We start from the raw sequence: 21431 nt of genomic DNA, 5'->3' as shown, positions 1-21431 counted from the left end.
CTAGTCTTTTCTCAAAATCTCAAAACAGACAATAAAAGTTTGTAAAAGAAAACTGGGACAGTACATAAATCCAGAGTAGTTGTTTAACAGATAATTAAGTAAGATAGTTGAATTTTCAGTTTTCAAATCTTTGAACCAATTGAGGATTAAAATCATACATTTCAGTACAATTTAAACTTGCCTTAAATTCATCGAGTCAAAATTCAAACAACACAGAACAGGTAAGACTACCCATCATTGGAAAATTGGGATTTCAATAGAGATTTTATCCCCACTGGGAAGAAGTTCCACCGGGGCTAAGAGACAGGGGTGTGAGTACTTTTATTTATATTTATCCTTCCAGAGTAATGTAATCAATCCTCTCTATTTCGAACCACTATGATTCGAATGTTTCTGCAATTCGAACAGAAACATTTTCCCGCTCAGCTAGAATGTAGTGTTAAATCCTCTCTGCAATTCGAATCTTTCTCTAATTCGAAGAAAATTCTTGGTCCCTAAAAGATCGAATAAGACAGAGCCAACTCAAGGTTGACTTTTTTCGGAACAGTTACGCGGGAGAACCATCTCAATAATAGTTTTTAAAAGGCTATTTAATACAAAAATCCTAATTTTCGATTTGAAATTAAAATATAGATATAATACACCTAAATTCCATTTGTTTGAAGTATGCATTATTTTTTCTTTCAATTTTTCAAGTATGTAACAGTTCATAATACCGTAGAAAAGATAATTCAGAACACCATGATTTCTGGGGAAAAAATAATTCAAATCTATAATTTTATAAACATAAAATGGAATTAAAAAAAAAATAAAGTAGAAAGACGGGGGTACCTGGGAGAATTTTATGGGAAAAATAACAATTATAGCTGAAAGCAGAAGATTTCAAAATTACCTCTGTACCAAAAATAAAGTTTCTAGCACCTAAAAGATAAAAAGTTGATTTTTTCTACTTATCTTTCACCCTGATTATAGTAAGTGTTTGGACGCCTTTGAAATTAAAGTAATCTGAATTATATTTTTAATGGTACAATATGCGATGTTTGAATTAAAGCATGGGTTGAAAAATGACAAACAAAAAAATCATGGACATAAGTAGTTTATTTCTAATACATATACAGGAGTTGATCAAAACCCATATTTTCAATTGGTTAATTCTTCGCAAATCTTCAAAAAGCATGTCATTCTCTTTTGCATTCAGTGAGCGCTTCAAATGCCACTTTAAGATATTGGTAAAGGATTTTCTGTTTCTTCGATTATTCAATTGTTTTGGTAAATCCTTTACTTTACAAGGAAACAAAAGCGAATGTTACTGACATTTCAAGGTTTTTTTGTTGTTAATTTTTCCCTTTGCATAGCAGCAATTAGTGCAACCGAGCATGTCCCACCTCATCAAGACGAAAAAATCCCAGGAGCACCAAAGCTTGAAGCTTAAGTACCAAAGAGAAACTTTTTTGTTTTGATTTGGAATGCTCGATAGTGTTGAGAATTAAGAAACTAGATTCTGATGTAAAAAAATAAGCTAAAATTTTCGAAAATAAAAACGTGAAAACCTTAGGCACTCTTCATAGAAAAAGCTGATTTTCAAAGTCCAACAGAAAAATAATCATTGAAAGTTCGAACAAGATATATCTCAAAATGTCCCACCATGAAGCGCAACTTTTGCCTTCTCTTTACTTACAATACCTTCTTACTTTATCCTCTTCCATTTTATTTGGAATTAATTTTTGAGGGTCTGTCAACACACCAATGGTCTGGGAACAATATACCGGGTCGGGTTGGGTCGGTGAAATATTAGCCAAGGTAGGTAAAGAACTAAGTGATGGAAAAAGATCGTTAATCTTGTGATAAGACAGTAATTTCGACAATAATAAATTGTAAAATAAATTCATAATCGAAAACGACCTACCCAAAAATGTTTGTGGTCATTTTCCGTAAAATGCTATCCAATTTTATCATTAACTTGTTAAAACTCCATAACTCAAGCAAGCATCTAGGGGAACACAAATTTGTTCAAGTTAAGGACAGCTATGAAGTAAGTTTTTGGTGAGGTTAACTGAAGATATCATTTTTGCGTTATAGAGGTTCGAGTAAAAGAGACTGCACTGTATTTTAACTAGCCATAACTGCCGTTAAAAGTGCCACCGCAACAGAACTAACATAGTGTTGAATTTGCTATCGAAAAGAATGTATTATTAGCCCTAAAGTAATTTTTGCTAGAAGTGACCTCTCACAAAAACAAAGAAATTATGAACTGCAAAAAAAATGTAGCCAATTGACTTCCCTAATGATAGGTCTCTCAAAAAAAGGGTCAAAGTCTCTCAAAATCAAAAATTGTAAAATCAACAGTAAAGCCAACACTACAGAAAACAATTCAAACAACTAAATAGTTTTTAAAGTATATAGTAGCCTTTTTTATGTTTTTCAAGTTGACGATAAAAGGCTATTAACCTCAGCTAGGTTAAAAAGACACTAAAACTAAATAAAAGAATCTAAAAAGATTCTAAATGCATGTGTTTATATTCTCCTCTACATTTGTTATCAAATTTTCTAAAAAATTATATAATCATGGTCACAAATGATCGCAAGCTGTTCTCCAACAAATCTCATATTATTCTAGCCAGGAGGTGACATAAAATTTTCCAAGTACCGTCAACGGCTCTAACTTGGGACAGTCTGACAAAACATGGGACAGCAATACGGCCATCATTTTACTGAGCCTCCAAAGTCATTTAATTAACATAGTCGCAAATCATAGATAGAAAATAATGTAAATACGCTACCCTCACCAGGAAGGCTTTCACAATTTAAAGCTATTGACGGTATATACGCAATTTTGAGTTGAATTATTCAATAACAATAGGTTACGGTGGTGTAAAATATTCCAAGTTATAATTTCAAATTATACCAGGACATTGTGTGAAATATAATCTAAAAATCATACCAGGACGCCATGTGAAATATCCCAAGTCATAATCTCAAAATCATACCAGGACGCCGTGTGAAATATCCCAAGTCATAATATCAAAATCATACCAGGACGCCGTGTGAAATATCCCAACCCAGCTGGCACACAACGTTGTTTCAACGTTCATCTAACGTTAAATGGACGTTGTGAACGTTAGATAAACGTTGAAACAATGTTTGTTGCCAGCTGGGAAGTCATAATATCAAAATTATACCAGGACGTCGTGTGAAATATCCCAAGTATTAATCTCAAAATTATGAATTATACCAGGACGTCGCGTGAAATATCCCAAGTCATAATCTCCAAATTATACCAGGACGTCGCGTGAAATATCCAAAGTCATAATCTCAAAATTATACCAGGACGTCGTGTGAAATATCCCAAGTCATAATAATCTAAAAATTATACCAATGATATTGTGTGAATTATCCCAACACATATCTCAAAATTATACCAGGACGTCGCGTGGTGAAATATCCCAAGTCATAATCTCAATCCTCAATATCATACCAGGCAGGACACGTCGTGTGAAATATCTCAACACGTTAGCTCAAAATGATACCAGAACGTCGTGTGAAATATCCCAAGTCATAATCTCAAAATTATAACAAGACGTTGTGTGAAATATCATTTCGTAACATCGGAATCCTCCATTTCGTGGTCTCAGCGTATACTGAAGACATATGTTCTCCACAAGTTTCCCATCCAACTTCTTGATCCTGGAGAGGTGAGAGACAAAATTAATGAGCTGCTCAAATTCCCCTTGAAAATTCCCCTGAAAAATAGAACCTTTTTTTAAAATGGTTTAATGTCCAGATCTGTAAATTATAAAACTGTGAGATCATCCTGTCATCTGTTTTTCAAAACTTTAGTAGCTGCAAAAATAAAACAGATCAAGCTAAAGAAACATAACAGAATATATTCAATTTTACCTTGAAATGAACAAGAACAGTTAAAAAGGTTTTCCAGAAGGTGATGCCATCGGCCGCCATCTTTGTTTACTGTATTGAACTAAATCATAGGATTGCTCCACCACGGCAAAATTACAGCACGATTAGAACTTTGAACGGAGCATTCTGAATATCTAAAACAAAAATGAAGCGCGCTTGTCATTCCGGGAAATCAAATAACCATTAATTGATAATGTCCCGTTAAGCGAAACTAAAATACTGAAAAACGCGTGCGCAAACGCAAACACAAAATTATGAGATGTTTGCCCAACTTTCCTTATGCGTGAAGCTATGAATGCCATCCTCGGGGGCTTTAGGCTCCCTGCAGTGGCAATAAACAAGATAACAAAGAAAATTACAAAAGTTTCTAGAAAATATTACATCTATTCTATCATTTACCTATAATGACAAATAAAAATATTGACTAATTTTTGTGTACATGATGAGCTGAATCACATAAACTTTGCCCAGTGCTTGATCCAATGCATTTTGAAATATAATATCTATTTTTAAAAGAAAAACTTCAAGGTAAAAGAGAACTTTCATTCATAACAGGTTAACAACTGAAAAGTCGAACTATAAATGAAAATCTCAATTAATTTTGCGCGAAATGAAAAATATATTGTAAAGAGAGTTTAGTTTAGTTACGTATTACAATATGCTACTGGTCTAGAAATGAAAAATAAGAGATTATTTTTTGTGTACATGATGAGCTACTAAAAGAGAACTTTCATTCATAACAGGTTAACAACTGAAAATTTGAACTATAAATGAAAAATCTCAATTAATTTTGCTCAAAATGAAAAATATATTGTAAAGAGAGTTTAGTTTAGTTACGTATTAAAATATGCTACTGGTCTAGAAATGAGAAGTAAGAGATTATTTTTTGTTTACATGATGAGCTGAATCACATAAACTTTGCCCAATGCTTGATCCAATGCATTTTGAAATATGATATCTATTTTTAAAAGAAAAACTTCAAGGTAAAAGAGAACTTTCCTTCATAACAGGTTAACAACTGAAAAGTCGAACTATAAATGAAAATCTCAATTAATTTTGCTCGAATTATCAATTATATTGTAAAGAGAGTTTATTTTAGTTACGTATTACCATATGCTACTCGTCTAGAAATGAGAAATAAGAGATTATTTTTTGTGTACATGATAAGCTGAATCACATAAACTTTGCCCAGTGCTTGATCCAATGCATTTTGAAATATAATATCTATTTTTAAAAGAAAAACTTCAAGGTAAAAGAGAATTTTCATTCATAACAGGTTAACAACTAAAAAGTCGAACTATAAATGAAAATCTCTATTAATTTTGCTCAAAATGAAAAATATATTGTAAAGGCAGTTTAGTTTAGTTACGTATTACAATACGCTACTGATCTAGAAATGAGAAATAAGATATTATTTTTTGTTTACATGATGAGCTGAATCACATAAACTTTGCCCAGTGCTTGATACAATGCATTTTGAAATATAATATCTATTATTAAAAGAAAAACTTCAAGGTAAAAGGGAACTTTCATTCATAACAGGTTAATAACTGAAAAGTCGAACTTTAAATGAAAATCAATTAATTTTGTTCGAAAAGAAAAAGATAGGCTACTGGTCTAGAAATGAGAAATAAGAGATTAGATTTTGTGTACATGATGAGCTGAATCACATAGTTTTTGATCCAATGCATTTTGAAATATTATATCCATTTTTTAAAGAAAATTTCAAGGTAAAAGAGAACTTTTATTCATAACAAGTTAACAACTGAAAAGTCGAAATTTAAATGAGTTTAGGTCGAAATGAAAAAGATATTGCTACTCGTCTAGAAATGAGAAATAAGAGATTATTTTTTGTGTACATGATAAGCTGAATCACATAAACTTTGCCCAGTGCTTGATCCAATGCATTTTGAAATATAATATCTATTTTTAAAAGAAAAACTTCAAGGTAAAAGAGAACTCTCATTCATAAAAGGTTAACAACTGAAAAGTCGAAGTATAAATGAAAATCTCAATTAATTTTGCTCGAAATGAAAATTATATTGTAAAGAGAGATTATTTTAGTTACGTATTACAATATGCTACTGGTCTAGAAATGAGAAATAAGAGATTATTTTTTGTGTACATGATGAGCTGAATCACATAAACTTTGCCCAGTGCTTGATCCAATGCATTTTGAAATATAATATCTATTTTTAAAAGAAAAACTTCAAGGTAAAAGAGAACTTTCATTCATAACAGGTTAACAACTGAAAAACTGAAAAGTCGAACTATAAATGAAAAATCTCAATTAATTTTGCTCAAAATGAAAAATATATTGTAAAGAGAGTTTAGTTTAGTTACGTATTACAATATGCTACTGGTCTAGAAATGAGAAATAAGAGATTTTTTTTTGTGTACATGATGAGCTGAATCACATAAACTTTGCCCAGTGCTTGATCCATTGCATTTTGAAATATGATATCTATTTTTAAAAGAAAAACTTCAAGGTAAAAGAGAACTTTGATTCATAACAGGTTAACAACTGAAAAGTCGAACTATAAATGAAAATCTCAATTAATTTTGCTCGAAGTGAAAAATATATTGTAAAGAGAGTTTATTTTAGTTACGTATTACAATATGCTACTGGTCTAGAAATGAGAAATAAGAGATTTTTTTTTGTGTACATGATGAGCTGAATCACATAAACTTTGCCCAGTGCTTGATCCAATGCATTTTGAAATATAATATCTATTTTTAAAAGAAAAAACTTCAAGGTAAAAGAGAACTTTCATTCATAACAGGTTAACAACTGAAAAGTCGAACTATAAATGAAAAACTCAATTAATTTTGCTCTAAATGAAAATTATATTGTAAAGAGAGTTTATTTTAGTTACGTATTACAATATGCTACTGGTCTAGAAATGAGAAATAAGAGATTAATTTTTGTGTACATGATGAGCTGAATCACATAAACTTTGCCCAGTGCTTGATCCAATGCATTTTGAAATATAATATCTATTTTTAAAAGAAAAACTTCAAGGTAAAAGAGAACTTTGATTCATAACAGGTTAACAACTGAAAAGTCGAACTATAAATGAAAAATCTCAATTAATTTTGCTCAAAATGAAAAATATATTGTAAAGAGAGTTTAGTTTAGTTACGTATTACAATATGCTACTGGTCTAGAAATGAGAAATAAGAGATTATTTTTTGTGTACATGATGAGCTGAATCACATAAACTTTGCCCAGTGCTTGATCCATTGCATTTTGAAATATGATATCTACTTTTAAAAGAAAAACTTCAAGGTAAAAGAGAACTTTCATTCATAACAGGTTAACAACTGAAAAGTCGAACTATAAATGAAAAATCTCAATTAATTTTGCTCAAAATGAAAAATATATTGTAAAGAGAGTTTAGTTTAGTTACGTATTACAATATGCTACTGGTCTAGAAATGAGAAATAAGAGATTTTTTGTGTACATGATGAGCTGAATCACATAAACTTTGCCAGTGCTTGATCCAATGCATTTTGAATATAATATCTACTTTTAAAAGAAAAAACTTCAAAGGTAAAAGAGAACTTCATTCATAACAGGTTAACACAACTGAAAAGTCGAACTTAAATGAAAAATCTCAATTATTTGCTCGAAATGAAAAATATATTGTAAGAGAGTTTTTTGTTCGTTTTAGTACGTATAACAATAGTCTGGTAGAAATGAGAAATAAGAGATTATTTTTTGTGTACATGATGAGCTGAATCACATAACTTTGCCCAGTGCTTGATCCAATGCATTTTGAAATATAATATCTATTTTAAAAGAAAAACTTCAAGGTAAAAGAGAACTTTCATTCATAACAGGTTAACAACTGAAAAGTCGAACTATAAATGAAAATCTCAATTAATTTTGCTCGAAATGAAAAATATATTGTAAAGAGAGTTTAGTTTTTTACGTATTACAATATGCTACTGGTCTTATAAGAGATTATTTTTGTGTACAAGATGAGCTGAATCACATAAACTTTGCCCAGTGCTTGATCCAATGCATTTTGAAATATAATATCTATTTTTAAAATAAAAACTTCAAGGTAAAAGAGAACTTTCATTCATAACAGGTTAACAACTGAAAAGTCGAACTATAAATGAAAATCTCAATTAATTTTGCTCGAAATGAAAAATATATTGTAAAGAGAGTTTAGTTTAGTTACGTATTACAATATGCTACTGGTCTAGAAATGAGAAATAAGAGAGTATTTTTTGAGTACATAATGAGCTGAATCACATAAACTTTGCCCAGTGCTTGATCCAATGCATTTTGAAATATAATATCTATTTTTTAAAGAAAACTTCAAGGTAAAAAAGAACTTTTATTCATAACAAGTTAACAACTGAAAAGTCGAAATTTAAATGAATTTAGGTCGAAATGAAAAAGATATTGCTACTGGTCTAGAAATGAGAAATAAGAGATTATTTTTTGTGTACATGATGAGCTGAATCACATAAAATTTGCCCAGTGCTTGATACAATGCATTTTGAACTATAATATCTATTATTAAAAGAAAAAGTTCAATTGTAAAAGGGAACTTTCATTCATAACAGGTTAATAACTGAAAAGTCGAACTTTAAATGAAAATCAATTAATTTTGTTCGAAAAGAAAAAGATAGGCTACTGGTCTAGAAATGAGAAATAAGAGATTAGATTTTGTGTACATGATGAGCTGAATCACATAGTTTTTGATCCAATGTATTTTGAAATATTATATCCATTTTTTAAAGAAAACTTCAAGGTAAAAGAGAACTTTTATTCATAACAAGGTAACAACTGAAAAGTCGAAATTTAAATGAATTTAGGTCGAAATGAAAAAGATATTGCTACTAGTCTAGAAATGAGAGATAAGAGATTAGATTTTGTGTACATGATGAGCTGAATCACATAGTTTTTGATCCAATGAATTTTGAAATATAATATCTATTTTTAAAAGAAAAACTTCAAGGTAAAAGAGAACTTTCATTCATAACAGGTTAACAACTGAAAAGTCGAACTATAAATGAAAATCTCAATTAATTTTGCTCGAAATGAAAATTATATTGTAAAGAGAGTTTATTTTAGTTACGTATTACAATATGCTACTGGTCTAGAAATGAGAAATAAGAGATTATTTTTTGTGTACATGATGAGCTGAATCACATAGTTTTTGATCCAATGCATTTTGAAATATTATATCCATTTTTTAAAGAAAACTTCAAGGTAAAAGAGAACTTTTATTCACAACAAGGTAACAACTGAAAAGTCGAAATTTAAATGAATTTAGGTCGAAATCAAAAAGATATTGCTACTAGTCTAGAAATGAGAAATAAGAGATCAGATTTTGTGTACATGATGAGCTGAATCACATAGTTTTTGAACTAATGAATTTTGAAATATAATATCTATTTTTAAAAGAAAAACTTCAAGGTAAAAGAGAACTTTCATTCATAACAGGTTAACAACTGAAAAATCGAACTATAAATGAAAATCTCAATTAATTTTGCTCGAAATGAAAATTATATTGTAAAGAGAGTTTATTTTAGTTACGTATTACAATATGCTACTGGTCTAGAAATGAGAAATAAGAGATTATTTTTTGTGTACATGATGAGCTGAATCACATAAACTTTGCCCAGTGCTTGATCCAATGCATTTTGAAATATAATATCTATTTTTAAACGAAAAACTTCAAGGTAAAAGGGAACTTTCATTCATAACAGGTTAACAACTGAAAAGTCGAACTATAAATGAAAATCTCAATTAATTTTGCTCGAAATGACAAATATATTGTCAAGAAAGTTTAGTTTAGTTACGTATTACAATATGTTACTGGTCTAGAAATGAGAAATAAGAGATTATTTTTGTGTACATGATGAACTACTAAAAGAGAACTTTCATTCACAACAGGTTAACAACTGAAAAGTCGAACTATAAATGAAAATTTCAATTAATTTTGCTCGAAATGAAAAATATATTGTAAAGAAAGTTTAGTTTACTTACGTATTACAATATGCTACTAGTCTAGAAATGAGACATAAGAGATTATTTTTTGTGTACAAGATGAGCTGAATCACATAAACTTTGCCCAGTGCTTGATCCAATCCATTTTGAAATATAATATCTATTTTTAAAAGAAAAACTTCAAGGTAAAAGAGAACTTTCATTCATAACAGGTTAACAACTGAAAAGTCGAACTATAAATGAAAATCTCAATTAATTTTGCTCGAAATGAAAATTATATTGTAAAGAGAGTTTATTTTAGTTACGTATTACAATATGCTACTGGTCTAGAAATGAGAAATAAGAGATTATTTTTTGTGTACATGATGAGCTGAATCACATAAACTTTGCCCAGTGCTAGATCCAATGCATTTTGAAATATAATATCTATTTTTAAACGAAAAACTTCAAGGTAAAAGGGAACTTTCATTCATAACAGGTTAACAACTGAAAAGTCGAACTATAAATGAAAATCTCAATTAATTTTGCTCGAAATGACAAATATATTGTCAAGAAAGTTTAGTTTAGTTACGTATTACAATATGCTACTGGTCTAGAAATGAGAAATAAGAGATTATTTTTGTGTACATGATGAACTTTTAAAAGAGAACTTTCATTCATAACAGGTTAACAACTGAAAAGTCGAACTATAAATGAAAATCTCAATTAATTTTGCTCGAAATGAAAAATATATTGTAAAGAGAGTTTAGTTTAGTTACGTATTACAATATGCTACTGGTCTAGAAATGAGAAATAAGAGAGTATTTTTTGTGTACACAATGAGCTGAATCACATTAACTTTGCCTAGTGCTTGATCCAATGCATATTGAAATATAATATCTATTTTTTAAAGAAAACTTCAAGGTAAAAGAGAACTTTTATTCATAACAAGTTAACAACTGAAAAGTCGAAATTTAAATGAATTTAGGTCGAAATGAAAAAGATATTGCTTCTGGTCTAGAAATGAGAAATAAGAGATTATTTTTTGTGTACATGATGAGCTGAATCACATAAAGTTTGCCCAGTGCTTGATACAATGCATTTTGAAATATAATATCTATTATTAAAAGAAAAACTTCAAGGTAAAAGGGAACTTTCATTCATGACAGGTTAATAACTGAAAAGTCGAACTTTAAATGAAAATCAATTAATTTTGTTCGAAAAGAAAAAGATAGGCTACTGGTCTAGAAATTAGAAATAAGAGATTAGATTTTGTGTACATGATGAGCTGAATCACATAGTTTTTGATCCAATGCATTTTGAAATATTATATCCATTTTTTAAAGAAAACTTCAAGGTAAAAGAGAACTTTTATTCATAACAAGTTAAGAACCGAAAAGTCGAAATTTAAATGAATATAGGTCAAAATGAAAAAGATATTGCTACTAGTCAAGAAATGATAAATAAGAGATTAGATTTTGTGTACATGATGAGCTGAATCACATAGTTTTTGATCCAATGCATTTTGAAATATAAAATCTATTTTTAAAAGAAAAACTTCAAGGTAAAAGAGAACTTTCATTCATAACAGGTTAACAACTGAAAAGTCGAACTATAAATGAAAATCTCAATTAATTTTGCTCGAAATGAAAATTATATTGTAAAGAGAGTTTATTTTAGTTACGTATTACAATATCCTACTGGTCTAGAAATGAGAAATAAGAGAGTATTTTTTGTGTAAATGATGAGCTGAATCACATAAACTTTGCCCAGTGCTTGATCCAATGCATTTTGAAATATAATATCTGTTTTTTAAAGAAAACTTCAAGGTAAAAGAGAACTTTTATTCATAACAAGTTAACAACTGAAAAGTCGAAATTTAAATGAATTTAGGTCGAAATGAAAAATATATTGCTACTGGTCTAGAAATGAGAAATAAGAGATTATTTTTTGTGTACATGATGAGCTGAATCACATAAAGTTTGCCCAGTGCTTGATACAATGCATTTTGAAATATAATATCTATTATTAAAAGAAAAACTTCAAGTTAAAAAGGAACTTTCATTCATAACAGGTTAATAACTGAAAAGTCGAACTTTAAATGAAAATCTCAATTAATTTTGCTCGAAATGAAAATTATATTGTAAAGAGAGTTTATTTTAATTACGTATTACAATATGCTACTGGTCTAGAAATGAGAAATAAGAGATTATTTTTTGTGTACACGATGAGCTGAATCACATAAATTTTGCCCAGTGCTTGATCCAATGCATTTTGAAATATAATATCTATTTTTAAAAGAAAAACTTCAAGGTAAAAGAGAATTTTCATTCATAACAGGTTAACAACTGAAAAGTCGAACTATAAATGAAAAATCTCAATTAATTTTGCTCAAAGTGAAAAATATATTGTAAAGTGAGTTTAGTTTAGTTACGTATTACAATATGCTACTGGTCTAGAAATGAGAAATAAGAGAATTTTTTTTGTGTACATGATGAGCTGAATCACATAAACTTTGCCCAGTGCTTGATCCATTGCATTTTGAAATATGATATCTATTTTTAAAAAGAAAAACTTCAAGGTAAAAGAGAATTTTCATTCATAACAGGTTAACAACTGAAAAGTCTAACTATAAATAAAAATCTCTATTAATTTTGCTCGAAATGAAAAATATATTGTAAAGAGAGTTTAGTTTAGTTACGTATTACAATATGTTACTGGTCTAGAAATGAGAAATAAGAGATTATTTTTTGTGTACATGATGAGCTGAATCACATAAACTTTGCCCAGTGCTTGATCCATTGCATTTCGAAATATAATATATATTTTTAAAAAGAAAAACTTCAAGGTAAAAGAGAATTTTCATTCATAACAGGTTAACAACTGAAAAGTCGAACTATAAATGAAAATCTCTATTAATTTTGCTCGAAATGAAAAATATATTGTAAAGAGAGTTTAGTTTAGTTACGTATTACAATATGCTACTGGTCTAGAAATGAGAAATAAGAGAATATTTTTTTGTGTACATGATGAGCTGAATCACATAAACTTTGCCCAGTGCTTGATCCAATGCATTTTGAAATATATTATCTATTTTTAAAAGAAAAACTTCAAGGTAAAAGAGAACTTTCATTCATAACAGGTTAACAATTGAAAAGTCAAACTATAAATGAAAATCTCAATTAATTTTGCTCGAAATGAAAAATATATTGTAAAGAGAGTTTAGTTTAGTTAGGTATTACAATATGCTACTGGTCTAGAAATGAGAAATAAGAGATTAATTTTTTTGTACACGATGAGCTGATTCAGATAAAATTTGCCAAGTGTTTGATCCAATGTATTTTAAGTTAAAATTCATTTTATGCCAATATAATCCTTAAAAAATAGTTTTGAAACAAATTTTGCGAACTCTGATTAAGTGTTACTTATAATTATATCGATTTTTGTTTCTTGTCAATGCACCACTCAAAAAAATTATTTTTGACATCAATTACAAAAAACTTGATAAAGGTGTTAACTAGAAATAAATCCATTTTATTTTTTAGAAAACTGCAAGGAAAAAGAGAACTTTCATTCATAACAAGTTAACAACTGAAAATTGATCAATTTTATGAATTATTTTATCCTTTTCTGTAAAGAACTTTCAACCAGAAGGGAGGGTACAGATTTGAAACTTGTTGTTAAAGTTATGGACTTTAAAAAGCCAGCTAAGGAATTTGTAATATACTGGGTGCACCAAAAAAAACAGAGCATCCTCTATACAATAAAAAAAGAATGAACAAAAAAATTAAATCCTGAAGCTCACAATATCTCGACAAAGATGTATACTTTTTCTTTGGTGCACCCGGTATAATGTCATTACATTGGTTACTAGAACTTGTTCCTTAGAAATTCTTGATATAATTCCAAGATATAAATATTTCAAAATAGATAAGAAAAGAGAGAATTAGAAATCTCTTAAATGACAACAAAAGTGAAAATTATTATATTTTAAGCAGGAGAATCAGTCAGACTTTCAGACAGAAGTAAAAAACCAGCTTGAAAACCTTTTGTTATAAAGTTATTCATTTCAGAGACTCCCCCTAAACTTTCCCCTAAGAAATTCTTAATATGATAAAATGAGATTTCAAGTCAGGAAAGAAAGAAATCAGAGATCCAGAAATTTTGTGTCTCCTAATCCTCAATGACAAAAAAATTGAATTTTATCATATTTTGAGAAGGAGATTTAACCAGACTTTTAACCAGAAGAAATCATAGAACCAAAAATTTTGTGTCTCCTAATCCTCAATGACAAAAAAAGTGAATTTTATCATATTTTGAGCAGGAGATTTAACCAGACTTTTAACCAGAAGAAATCAGACAGCCAAAAAATTTGTGCTCCTATACTCCTATGACAGAAAAAGTGAATTTTGTCATGTTTTGAGCAAGAGATTTGACCAGACTTTAAAAAACGTAAATATAAAAACAACAACCTCACACAACCAGACTTCTTACTGCAGCTTTGATATCTTGACACATCTCTCTTTCTTTCTGTTTTGAAAAAAGCATTACGTGTATGTTTTTTTCCTTTTATTTACTGCGTGTGCGTTCGGTCGAATCGTCCTGAATGAAATAAAAGAAATTTGAATTGCACGCGCGAAAAATGATATGTTTTATTACTTTTTTGTGATTGGACGAAATACGCGTCAATGATTGGCTATTAAAACTAGACGTCAAGACACCAATCAAAACATTACCATATAAGGTAATAATTACAAAAGTGCAGCGCACGCTTTGGAAATCAGAGATTTTTCTAAATAGATTTTTTTGTTGACTTGAGTGTGGGGAAAGAAAACAGTTGATGTTTTAAGGAACATTTAAACAAGCAGTAAGTGAAACTTCTATATTAATCTTTAAAAAGTCTTGAAAAATTTACATTCCTTTCTAGCTAAAATTGAGCCAATCTTTAAGTCACAACAGACAGGGATTTCAGAATTCGCTCTTAGAGCATTTCACAGAATATTAGTACAGTTTGGAGCGTTGTTTTTTAGTTTGGTATATTCATTTATGCCAACATTTCCATGCTGATTGCTTAGACATTTCTGAAATCTGAGGCCGAGTTTGTTTTTTAATTATTTCTATGGTTTTGGCTCAAATCAAACCTCACGTTCTAATAAAATTGCTCGGTTAAACAGATTTTATTTCAAATTTTAATATACCCTTTTCTATCTTTGGATAAGTTGAATTTCTAAGTTACTTAAATGTCTTGAAAATAGAAGATATATTGATTAGGTGAGCTTTCAACTTGTATTCATATTTTTCTTCTTTAGGGATTATTCGAACGAGCAAAAGAGAAAGTCGTAAAGATTTCCTACCGTAATTTTACATTTGCTTAATAAAGACTTATGGGACATTACTTTTTGTGCAAAGCAGCAAAATTGTGTTCAAATGACCTGGAATGTCATTGTACGCACTATGATTTTATTATTCATATTTCACCTTTATTACATTTGCTGCATAAGGGACCGGTGTAGGACATTGCTAACCATTCGAATTTGCAAATAATACACCCCTGTCTCACAGCCCCGGTGGTACTTTTTTCCTCAGTGGGAATAAAATTTCCTGTCGAAATTCAAGTGGGAATAAAAAGTTCCAAGGTTAAAAACTCCATTCGGGGTGGTTTTGGAGTGCAGTTTTTAAACATTGATTTTCGGATGGGGATGAAATCATAGTCAATTTCTCAGTGGGAGTGAAATTCCCGGTAGTTGTTCTACCGGGGACGAAATTTTTGCCAAATATTCCCGTGGGGCTGGGATCCCAGCGGGTCTGTGACACGGGTTTAATAATTAATGAAAATTAATTAAACCTTGTAAATTTTAAGTTTATTTTAATAATGTTGCTAGTAATCTTTGTTGTGATAGGATTGCACAACATAAAGCACTTTCTGTAAAAGCAATTTTAAAGTGCTAACTTTGAACAATATCAATAAATATTTTATAACATTTTTTCTTCTAAATCATAGCTTTAGATTGGAGGATATCAACAGCATTGGATAACTCACTATTGATTACGACTAAAAGGACATTGCGGAGAGGACAACAAACAAGTGAAGATAGTTTTTGTAGAAATAAATTTGATCTAAAATCTTTAATTTTCCTGTCTGAGTTAGCCTTTCTTTTGTTAAGAAAGTTTGTTTCTCTCGGGCTTTTCTAAAAGGTAGCGGTCTACCCATATAACAATAATGTCGATTTTATCCCTAAAAAATATCTTTTGAAAAAACTTTGAATATCTTAAAAGTGGTCTGAGAATTTCGCAAAGATAACATGTTTCTTATGATTTGAAGCAACGATGTAAAATAGATAACCAACTACCTCTAGAAGGCACTTCTCCCAAGAGAACAACCATTGTTTTCCTATTGAAATGAGCACTCCTTTAAATAGCTCTGTGTGCAGTGCGTGTTATGCTTTTAGCTAGATTTTCACACACTTTTTGACATCTTCTGAATTGATATAAAATTTGAATTGTTATATACTGCAAATTTTGGAATTTTTTTCAAAAGATAAAGGTACCAATCTTTAACCAAATTGACTACGGATCGGCCTGATACCACTTAATCTTCATCTGGATAATTAAACGCTCATAAAATGATGTTATCTGAAAAATATATGTGTGATTTGAAGTGCGATATCTCACGAATGAAAAGTGCATGAAGGTTGCCTGATACAAAATAAACAGATGAATATTTATAGAACAATAATATCTAATTAAAAAAATTCCTTCTGTGAGGCTGCCTATAGGAAAATACACTTTTTCTAACCCAAATTTTGGAAAAATATACATCACGTGATCGATTCTGTCCAATAGAAGGTTGCAAATGAAGCAAGTTTTTATTTAATTGCACTTTTTACGATGCAAAATGTCATTAATATTTTTACAACCATAACACGGATATTTTTTGAGAATCAAGGCAAGTTGGTTATCTATTATTTTTACATCGTTGTTTGAAGCAAACTCAACCGGGAAAGCTTAGGAATCAGAGAAGTCCCAGAAAATGAACCAAATTGAAGATACTCTCGCAAACTTTCCTATGTCTTTTTCATACTGGTGTAAATAGAATATCCTGAAAGAACTCGGACCTGACGATAAGGTAGGATAACTAAGGTTATACAGTGGAAGGGATTTTTTTTGACAGACTTCTTATTTTCATACCCTACCAAAAGTTCTCAAATAAATTTCATACCCTACCAAAAATTGGATACCATTAATTTTATAAAATCAATAACACTGTCATTATCACTTTCGCTTTGTTCCGAATCTAAAAGGTTATGTGAAATTATTATTATACATAGTTTTGGTTGTGAATTTAAGGACATTTTCTTGCACGTGCTTTTTAAGATCAACCGACCGCCTCACTTTGTAGACCGACCGGCCACCTCACTTTGTAGACTGACCGGTCGCCTCACTTTGTAGACCGATCGACCGCCTCACTTTGTAGAACGACCGACCGCCTCACTTTGTAGACAGACCGACCGACCGCCTCACTTTGTAGACAGACCGACCACCTCACTTTGTAGACCGACCGACCGCCTCACTTTGTAGAACGACCGACCGCCTCACTTTGTAGAACGACCGACCGCCTCACTTTGTAGAACGACCGACCGCCTCACTTTGTAGACAGACCGACTCACTTTGTAGACCAACCGACTCACTTTTTAGACCGACCGACTCACTTTTTAGACCGCCCGACTCACTTTTTAGACCGACCGACTCACTTTTTAGAAAAACCGACCGACTCACTTTTTAAACCGACCGACTCACTTTTTAGACCGACCGACTCACTTATTAGACCAACCGACTCACTTTTTAGACCAATCAACTCACTTTTTAGATCGACCGTCTCACTTTTTAGACCCAAAGAGGACGCGAAATGAAGATAATTGTGTTGGCGCCTTATACGTTTCTCTTCACCAACATTGAATATTTGGTACGTACAATAGTGTAGATACATTTATCATGTTAAAAACGTATGATTTGAATATCAAATGATCGCAAGCGCTTACCAATTTAGCATCTTTAACAAGACACAACATTTTGAAATTGAAAAAAACCCGTAAGAATGCTTTTTTTCGTTATACATTATTATAAATTCACTTTTCAATTTGTTTGCGTGCTTTTTATTATGACCATTTTCAACCATTTAAAGTGGTAATTTTTTCGTTCTATAATCTGCTATAATAAATGTCATGTTGATATTGAGGCGTTACTCCCCACCATCCAAAGGGCTTATGATGCGTTCAGCTTATCTACTCCTCGGCGGGTGCGACGCCGGGCGACGGCTAGTACATCACTAAAAAGCAAAAGTTTGATCAATAATGATGCTAGATACAATTATTTTGAAAATCAAAGAAAATTAAATGTGATAATACGATCAGAGACAATGTTCCAACAGATAATTATATTTCTATCTACCTGTCATGTGCCTATTTTTGGAAAATCTGGGGAAAAAGTAGAAAATTTGAGAACATTTTGGAATTTCAGTCTCATTCAGGGTCACTTTTTTCGCAAATTTCGAGTCCCACGTAGGGTCTATTTTTCGAACCTCAGCGGAGCACCCCCGTCCGTCGACAAGGTTAGTACCCCCCCCCCCGGGGAACCATCATGAACCATTGGTATTATTTTGAGAAGATGGAAACTTCATAAGATTTTTGAAGAAGGTTTTCTTTGTTCATGAATCAAAGTGGGGCCTAGTAAAAGAAAATTTTTAATTGTTAAAATCATAAAAACTCGAATTCCAGAAAGAACATTGTTTTTGCAAATCTTTTTAAGGAGTTCTGATCTATACATGAAAATAAATCACCATGCAAAGTTTAAAGGTAAATGGTATACTTAAGCCATTTTTATGGCATTTTCAAATTTCTCAGATTTCAGGGTTTGCAAGAATAATGGAGTTTTAGAATTGACAAAATTAAAATTTTTATTAAAATAAAATTTAGCTCAAATTATTTTCGTACCCTATCCAAAGCCGGGACCCAAAGCCCTCAAGATTTTTTCATGCCCTACCCAAATCCCTTACGCCCCTGTATATTCTATACTTATTGAACGCTCCATAAATTAAAACCAGATTTTAAAACATTCTAAATAAAGTTATTCCTCATGAGGTTTCAATTGAAAAATAGACAGTAACTCCAACTTTAAACTTTTTTCTCGATAGTGCCTCCATTTTGACCACGCAAATTACCCAGTCACACTGGCCAATATCAATACTTCAACCGAAAACACATCATGAACTTGGGTGTCGGTCAAACTTTGAAGTTCTTAGCTTGTACTCCACGGACCTCTTTAATCGAAAGTCGTAATTTGGGGCCAGTCGAACGGAAAAAGCTTAGGAAACTCTCATGGGCGGTAAAATATGTTTGTGCCAGTCGACGAATCGTTTTGCGCTAGACGTAAACGAAAATTAAAACGTTCGAAAAATACCAGCTTTCGTAACTTAAGCTAAAATGGACCGAAAATTTCATTCAATCAAGATTTTTCCTGAGATGACTTGAAGTATTTAAAAAATCGACCGAAAATATAGACCTTTTTATAAATTATTTTGAGTGCAACGGCTGCCTCGTTTTGAAACTATTACCAAGATGATTAAATCGCTTGAGTGTTCAAATCTTACATGTTTTTTCTTTTATAATCATCATGTTTAGGTTGGCAAGGTACAAGAATGGTTGGACACGGAAGACTGATCGACAATTTCGTCTGTGTACCTAACCACAATTATACTCCTTTCCATTTCTCTGGATGAACTCTGTATTTGCTAAGGAAAATGATTGAATCCTGTATTTTTCAAGGAAAACGAATTGACCCTGTATTCCTTAAGAAAAACGGACGAGCCCTGTATTCCTCAAGGAAAACAGATGAACCCTGTATTCCTAAAAGAAAACAGGCGAACCCTGTATTCCTAAAGGAAAACGGATGAACCCTGTATTCCTAAAGGAAAACGGACGAACCCTATATTTCTCAAGGAAAACGGATGAACCATGTATCTCTAAAGGAAAATGTATGAACTCTGTATTTGCTAAGGAAAATGAATGTACCCAGAAAATGAATGAATCATGTATTTCTCAAATAAAAACAATGAAACAGAGGGCTGCCTTAGAGATTTTTATTTCTCCCTGTTTAGCCCTTTAAGTGCCATGGTTCTTTTTTTCTAAGTTGTTTTAAGAAAACCGCTAATTCAAACTTTAAAGGGTTATATCTCCAGGTCGAGAAAGAGTTAGAAGCTCGTTAATAGCTCGTTGGATAGCTTAGATTCTCTCTTTTCTTTTAAATGAACCCGTATTCCTAAAAAAATGTATGAATCCTGTATTCCTGAAGCAAATAGATGAACCCTGTGTTCCTCGAGGAAAATGAATAAACTTTGTATACCGCAAGGAAAACGGACGATAATCCGTGGAAGAAATCGATAATGAAATAGGGTTAAGACTTTTTTTCGTCTTCCCCTGAAAATGCGTAAATGAATGCTCAACTTTGGCTGACCAATACAGAATGTCAAATTCTTATTTATTTAAATATGTTCCACCTGTGTCTTGGGTAAGATTTGAGCGGGCTTAGAAATTGTTCAGTTTTTAGTATTGTGCATGCGTAATTCTTCAAAAAAAAAGTTTTCACAGTTGTCGTTATTTCAGTATCGAGATTCAAAATGAAACCGAGTTTTAAAATTCAATTCAAAAAGACAAAACAGAATACAAGCCACTCCGCTGTTCATGACGATAGAATCGAAGCTAAACACAGGCACGTAAGAAAACCTGGATGATGTCCTGACATTAAGAAATGCCTTACACATTTCTTTAATAAGAACAAACTACCTTATCGGCCCTTTAAACGACGGCCCTTATTGTTGTTATTTTTGGCTAAGTGGCGTAATAAGGGCTGGCGTTAAAAGGGCCGGCGAAAAAAGGGCAAAGATTTTGTAATCTTTACCTAAAGTGGCGTTAATTTCCGATCATTATTTCTAAATTTAAAGGATTTTAGGATGATTCGAAGAACAAAAATTATCCTCCAGTATACTCCATATCTAAGACCTCAGGAAAATCAGTCACTTTGAATGGAATTTTTAATCATTGTAACAATCACCTTTTTGTTGTTACTAAAGTATATTCCGTAAGTCTTATTTTCAAATGATTCCAAATAATACTTTGACACGATATATTTAAGGGGTTCGCTATTAATTAATTTCCCTTCCCTTTCTTCTTCCTTTAAATTCAAATTCGTAATTATAATAAAAGAGGCTGATGGCCTATCTTCTTTCGCTTTATTTCTTCTCTATTCGCTCGCTTCCCTTGACTGAGTTCCTGATTTCGACTCCTGTATTTATACTGTTTTTGAGGTGGTGGAGCGCCACTCTTTCTTCTTGTTTTTCCCACGGTTTCTTTTGTTTGATGAAGAACGTTGCTCCGACGTTGCCTTGTCTCGAACGTATTGTTTTTAAGAATTTCGTGTAACGCAATTAGAGAATAGAAGACAGCTATCGTTGTTGCTAGTTACGGCGTTATGATTGGATAACTTTTATTGATAGAAGTTAACTATAGAATAA

At 31.1% G+C, this 21431-nt stretch overlaps 1 protein-coding gene and 2 long non-coding RNA genes across 4 annotated transcripts in view; 2 read left to right on the top strand and 1 right to left on the bottom strand.

Moving 5' to 3' along the window:
* Positions 1-21431, top strand: part of LOC136806051 (membrane protein FAM174-like) — a 420508-nt gene that overhangs the window by 77072 nt on the left and 322005 nt on the right. The gene's annotated exons all lie outside the window — the stretch shown is intronic.
* LOC136806043 (uncharacterized) lies at positions 2432-14455 on the bottom strand. 2 transcript variants are annotated; one of them, XR_010846507.1, is made up of 3 exons: positions 14338-14455; positions 3898-4049; positions 2432-3684 (listed from the first exon to the last, which is right to left on the bottom strand). It is a non-coding gene; the product is annotated as an uncharacterized lncRNA (long non-coding RNA). The 2 variants fall into 2 exon arrangements; XR_010846508.1 differs by lacking the exon at positions 14338-14455 and adding an exon at positions 4315-4617.
* On the top strand, positions 14657-15995 carry LOC136806064 (uncharacterized). The gene is made up of 3 exons (XR_010846514.1): positions 14657-14732; positions 15175-15310; positions 15867-15995. It is a non-coding gene; the product is annotated as an uncharacterized lncRNA (long non-coding RNA).

This window comes from Clytia hemisphaerica, unplaced genomic scaffold (assembly GCF_902728285.1).
Source record: "Clytia hemisphaerica strain Z4C2 unplaced genomic scaffold, Clytia hemisphaerica genome assembly, whole genome shotgun sequence".
Classification (NCBI taxonomy): Eukaryota; Metazoa; Cnidaria; class Hydrozoa; order Leptothecata; family Clytiidae; genus Clytia; species Clytia hemisphaerica.
This window is presented reverse-complemented; position numbering and strand designations above follow the sequence as displayed.